Genomic DNA, 6331 nt, shown 5'->3' on the forward strand with positions numbered 1-6331 from the left:
AGCCTGGCAGAGCCCCAGTGAGCCTGATCAGCCTCTGCTGTGGAGCTGAGTAAAGGCAGCTGCAAACAAACCAAATCCATGAGCAGGCTGACATGCTGCAGCCCAGCTGCAGGGCAGGGACACAAGTTTTCCCCCTCATTTCTCTCTGCCTGGGGGTGACAGGCCCTGAACAGGGCTGCAGTGGCCAAGGATGAGCAACATCCCTTTCTCCTGCCCATGGAGAGCACAGTGACGGGGAAAAGGAACTGGGAGCTTTGCTTGGTGTTTGGGAGAAAAAGGAGAAAAGTCATGGCTGAAACAGAACTGGAAAAGTTGTTGCTGTTGGTTTTCAGTGAGGAGAGTTTGCTAGATTAGGACTGGCACAAATAAATGGCACCATGAGCAAGAGTTTGCAGGTGTGCAGGCCTTCAGCCAGGGAAGCCCCGTGTGAGCGCGTGGTAACTGATGGGGAGACACCCTCAGTATCTGCACTTTGAAGGGGAGTCTGGGTTCCATAATCTTCCTTTTTGTGCCTTATAACAGCAGCATCAGGACATTTATGTTACATTTATCAACTTTCAGAATACTGCTTCAATAAATCTTCCTGAGGAAGCTCGTAAATTGCTCAAGGATCCTTGGAGGAAATCTGACTCTGTTATTTTCATGCTGCTAAAATGTCTTCCCTGCCACCCAGGCCACAGGCAGGTCCTGCTCTTAGAAGGGGATCTGTGACATTTGTGTGTGCCTGCTCCACGACAGGGGTAGGACACTGGGCCCCCAGGTGACCAAGGGCTGGCTGGGCAAAGAGCACAGTCTGAGGGTTGTCAGAGGTGTGTGCCAGACCTTGGTGCCTCCCACGGTTCCCAAAAGGTCCAAGTGCTGTCCTGTGGGAGTTCTTGCACTGAGATATCTGGGGATTAAAATACATACGTGCAAGTCTTGAGACGGGGTACACAAAATGCACCTGCCTTGTTAGACAATTCCTTTGAAAAGGTGTTCCTGAAATCCTCTAACTATGCTTTTTAAAAGCCTATTTTTGGTAATGAATATGTCCATGCTCAGACTCCATAGTCCTCTTTACGCCCTGAGTTTTCTGCTAAGACTGCCAAGCCTGAGGCCATTTCTTACAGTGATCCTTGGGACACTTTGAGGGCATATTTTGTTTTGCTAAACAATATTGTTTGGTCTTCCCAGATCCTTTCTCAAGAAACCTTCAGCTTTTCTGGAAAGAGTTCAGAGAGGAAAGTTTGTTGCTATTTGCAGCAGCAAACAGCTAAGAAATCAAAGGCAACAATTCATAACACAGATCAGCAAAAGGTAAGAATGGAACTGTTTCCTGAGGAAATATCCTGACAAACCAAAACGACATTTCAAAATTATATTTTTTAAGTCACTTAATAATATTCATTTCAGTACATCTGTGCCCTAAGGAATAAGTGTCTATATTTAATTCCTCTTAAGCAAGAGTCATTTGTCTGTAGGGAAAGGTTGCTTTGTTCATCTTCCTTGGGGGCAGTGACACAGCTCCAAAAACATTCAGTAGTATCCAAGTTTCTGCAAAACTGAGTGGTTTTGAAAGATGGTTTATTTTAAGAGATATAAAAAAAATATGAGTAGAAGGATCACTGGCTTACTTTGAGTATCAGTTCCAGGCAGAACTGAATGGAAGAAATTATGCTCTTGTTACCTACGTTTGGAGCTGCTGCATCCCAGCAGAAAGATTTCCTACTGCCACTTCCATCCTACTCAAGCACCTAAAAAATCCTATTATGAGGCTGTGTCCTATACCAGGGCACTGCAAGTGTAAGTTTTCTTGAATGGGTCTGCAAGGTATCTTGAAGTGATCACTGCAAACTGGGAAACTGAGAAACACTGAGTACAGCTTTTACCTCATACAGGGAACCAATTGTAGGGCTTAGCATAAATACAGCCACCTTGTTTCTTAGCAAAGGTGCAGTTGTGCTAAATTAAACACACTGAGATGACTAAGAATAATTATTCATCATGGTATCTTACAGAACTTTCAGGGGTCAGGAAGATGACTCCCTTTTTAATACTAAAAATAGCATTAGCTGAACAGAGCATATTTGATGTAGTTATGAGTAAACTTGGGAGATGAAGCAGAGTGAGTAACTGCCTGTTGGTAACTAGAAAAAACTCTGCCCATGGCAAGGGTGTTGGAAATAGATGATCTTAATAATTCCTTCCAACTGTGATTCTGTGAAAACACTGATTTTATTTTTTTTTTCTCTCCTTCTTACTCAGTAGCCAGAGCTGTTGGTGGTGGTGAGAAATGTACCCTGCAGAGGCAGCAAAGCACAGGTATGTTCCAGGAGAATGGAAAAAAGACTGTGCTGTGTGTCACTGCTTGTGACAGTGTTATTAGTCAAAATAATGGAAGAGCTCAGAGGTGACTCATGAATGAAAATAACTGGGTAATTAACACCAGAGAACATTTATTTGGGAAAAAACGGGTCCCTTCAAATTAATCCAGTTAGGCTGACAGGTTACAGGCAGAGATCTATAACTGATGGGCTGAAGTGACACTTACACACTGGCAGCCTCCTGCTGCACAGGCAGACAACCAGAACTTCAGGTATGAAAATCCATGGGCCACTGTGCCAGGCTTTAAAGGTCTAGCAGGGCTAAAATTGTCACTAGTTTGACAAAAAAAGTGTGATGCCATAGGGCAGATAGTTTGGTTCTCTCTGGATCCAGCACTACTGACCAGTACTGTGCTGTGTGAAAAAACACTCTCCCAATAGTGGTTTTTCACACTATTTGGAAAGTTCGTTAAGTGGGAAGTTTTGGGGAGACCCACACAAGGAAGTGGAAGCTAATCTACTTGTCCTAATGTGAGGGACTCAAGGAGAGTGACAAGAAGGGAAAGGGCAGCTTGGAAACGAGCTTACACAGTCATAAAGATGTAACTAATTTCAGGGGCTGAAAGCTGAAATGGGTAAAATTTAGCCTCATAAAGGCTAAATAGAATATTCTAACATTCAGATATTCTAACAGAACATTCTAACAGAATTTCTAACAGAAATGCTCCAGTCAACCAGGAGCTAGTCTAAAGACTTGTGTGCTTTGAGTCACACAGGACAAGGGTCCTCCCTTGCCTTGCAGGGTATCAACCATGGATGTGCTGAAACCACAGGGTTCCACTTTGGGATCTGAGCCTTGTAATAAGATTGGTGAGGTTTGCATTAAATAAAATATAAAATGAATACATTATAATCTGTTTCCTCCCATTTTGCTTCAGGGGCACTAACGGTGGGAAAATCACAAAGTGCTTGAATTCTTCCCAAGCTTGGGCAGTAGCCCACATCTCAGAGGCAAGAGGGCACATGAAACATTTCCTGTTTCCAAGCATTTCCTGTAGGGCCACCAGGTGCCTCTTTCCTGCAGTCCTGTGAGCTGTGCTGGTAACTCAGCATGGAGCTGGGTGAGGAAGGACAGACTCCCTAATGCATTTCTGTGTTTTTACTGTACTGTTCATGATACTTGAGAGAGCCCAGCGATGTAAACATACCCAGATGTGTGAAACATGCCCTTGGCCTCTCTGCCATGCTGCTCTGGGAGTGCTGTGGAGCATTTCCATTCTGGGTTACCAGTTTCTGTGGGAAGGGGGCTGTTTGGGCAATAATACCCACGTGTGCAGCAGGCCTGGCTGTGTGTCCTTAAAATAAAACAGCTGGATCCCATCCCTGGCTCACACTGGCATTTTCTGTTGTGTGATGGCACTGGCACCATGAAATGTCAGCTCTCAAAATGGAAATGGCTGGCATTGTTTAGGACTGATTCCAGCAAATGCCTTTTGGATAGAAGCACTCTTTTGCTGCCCCTTCTCCTGTTACCTCGTGAGGAGAAGTATCTCAAATAGGTCATTGTTATGCATGGAGAGAGCCCTGTTCCATAAGCTCCCTCGGTTTCCAAGTAAACGAGCTTTGGAGGTAAGTTAGCAAAAGAGGCTGATTCATTAGCAGCAGGGGAAATCTGGAGTGTGCTGGAGGGGAGCCCAGCTGCCCAGAGGGATTTACGTAGTGACATGCTTCTCAAATCTTCACAGAACAAGCTGAGTGATACAGGCTTGAACTGTATCACAATCACATGCTTGCTAGGCTCAGTTCTTATCTCATGGGTTTCTCTGGAGAGTATCAGTTGCTCCAGTCCTTCACAGGGCTTTAAAATTGTAAGGGAAGAAGTCACAGTGAGGTGTCCTTTAATGTGAGAAAATTCTGTATCTGTTTTCTTTTCCAAATTAGGTCACCTTGTAAGGCAGTTCTGGATGGGGTTTGTCCCTGCAGTTCTGGAGGCTGTAAATAACATAGGTATTACAACATGCTTGACAGGGTTTCATTGCGCCATCACTACTCTGTCCGAATATCATATCTCAAATTAATAACAAATTAATTTTATCTGCTGAAAGACCCCAACTGTCACCCTGCTGCCCGGAATGAGAGAATTCTGGGCAGTTACTCTCTTAGAGGAGGAATGGGGCCAGCACATTCTTCCGGCATCATTGCCGAGGGCAGCACAGGGATGAGTGCTCCCCTTTGTCCTATCATCCGGAGCTCAGGGAGGAGAATTCATCTCTTTGGAGCATCTTCCACCTCTTGGTTGGCATGTCAAGCACTGGTGCCAATTGGTGCCAGTGATGAGAAGGGCACTCCTCCACGAGATCAGAAGCAGAAATGCACAAACTGCTCTCACAGGGGACGCTGAGCAGCTGTCGGATTACAAAGATCTCTGGCCCCTCCTGACCCGGGCCAGATTTGAACCATTGACCTAGAAGTGAAAAGCTTGAAATCCCTGCACAAGCCACGGGATAAACAGGACTTGCAGAGCCCCATTCGCATTCAGTTGCTGCCATCTAATGGCAGATGGAGAGTGGAAAGGCCTCGAGCAATAGAAAGCAACATGAATATCACCCTTGGGACTCGGGTAGGTGGTAAAACCTGCACAGATGGTTCTCATCAGAGTGCTGGGGAAGCGAGGGGAATCAGGCTGGTTTTATTCCTCTGAAGAATAGTTTGACAAAGGACTGCTGTGCTGCAACTCAACACAGAAGTGTCCCACTACATACCAGGTCTTCACACTGCTTGTGCTCTTCTCTGCTGGGTTGTTTGCGTACAGGAAACCTGAGGGAGAATCTGTTATTGTAGCCTGGCTTAACAACTGCCCCAAAGGTGATGGCAACTGAGAGCTGAGTGCCTACAACAAGGGGAGGCAATGGGAAAAAGAAGGTAGGAGATGGCACTTTTAATTTTTCTTAGTAACACTGGTGCACACAAAACATCCGGACTTTCCAGAACTTTGTATCAGAAGGAGAAGGAGGTAGAGATTAGAACAAAATTAACACAACTATCTAAAATTTATTTGGCCTGGCCTAGCAGACAATAAAGCTCACTTTCCTTCAAATATTACATAAAGGAAAACCAAAAAGAGATTGTCTCCTTCTGCCCCTTTACCAGCTCCTGGAAGTTCCTGCTGTTTTCTGCCTCTAAACCCTCAGATTTATAATGTAAAAGGCATTGATCATGCATCAGTTTTACACTGCCTGTGTCTGTCTATGCACATATCTCCAAATAATTCTTTTAAGCCATGCTAGCTAACACTGTCTCGCAGAGGAGAAAGGCTAGAGAATGCACATTTCTTTATGCATCCCTGTGTTGCAGCAGGTGGGTATCCAGAGGCATGTCCCATGACGGGAATGCAGCCTGATGAGCCATGCAGCAGTCTCCAGCAGCCTCAACACAGCCCCACTGCTGACATGGGAGCTTGCAAGACCCAGGAGTCCAACTAAATCTGTGACCAGGGCTAACTGAAGTCATAAATCAAGATTTTTATTTGAGAAATATCTCCAGTAGTCCCTGGTCACCCAAGAAATGCTATTTCATAGGAGAAAACTGGGAAGGAAATAAAAAAAAAAAATCACGTCTTCAGACAGAATACTGAAGAAAGCTGTAAAATTCCACTTTTCTTGGCTGAGGGAATAATTGCTGGAGAGAAAGTCCAGTTGTGAAGCAACGCGGAGGTGACAAAGGGAATACTAATGTTATTCTTTTTTCCCTGCTGAAGGAAACAGCCTTCAAAAGCCCTGTGGGGAGAAACAGAAATGAGTGTATTGAGCCCTCCTTGTGACTGCTGGTGCTACCTGCAGCTCTGTGAGAGAGCAGAGGAAAGCAGCACATGTGCATTGCAACTCAGGGGGGAGATGATAAAACATTTTAGCATGAGGTGGCTGAGCTTTGTGCCAACAGGCACCTCCCAGGCTGCAAGGAGCAGCTGAGCTGTCCTATCTAAAGGGTCACTGCAGCTCTGTTTGCAATCAAGGTCCAGCCACTGCTCC

The sequence above is a fragment of the Molothrus aeneus genome, chromosome 12 (assembly GCF_037042795.1).
Source record: "Molothrus aeneus isolate 106 chromosome 12, BPBGC_Maene_1.0, whole genome shotgun sequence".
Classification (NCBI taxonomy): domain Eukaryota; kingdom Metazoa; phylum Chordata; class Aves; order Passeriformes; family Icteridae; genus Molothrus; species Molothrus aeneus.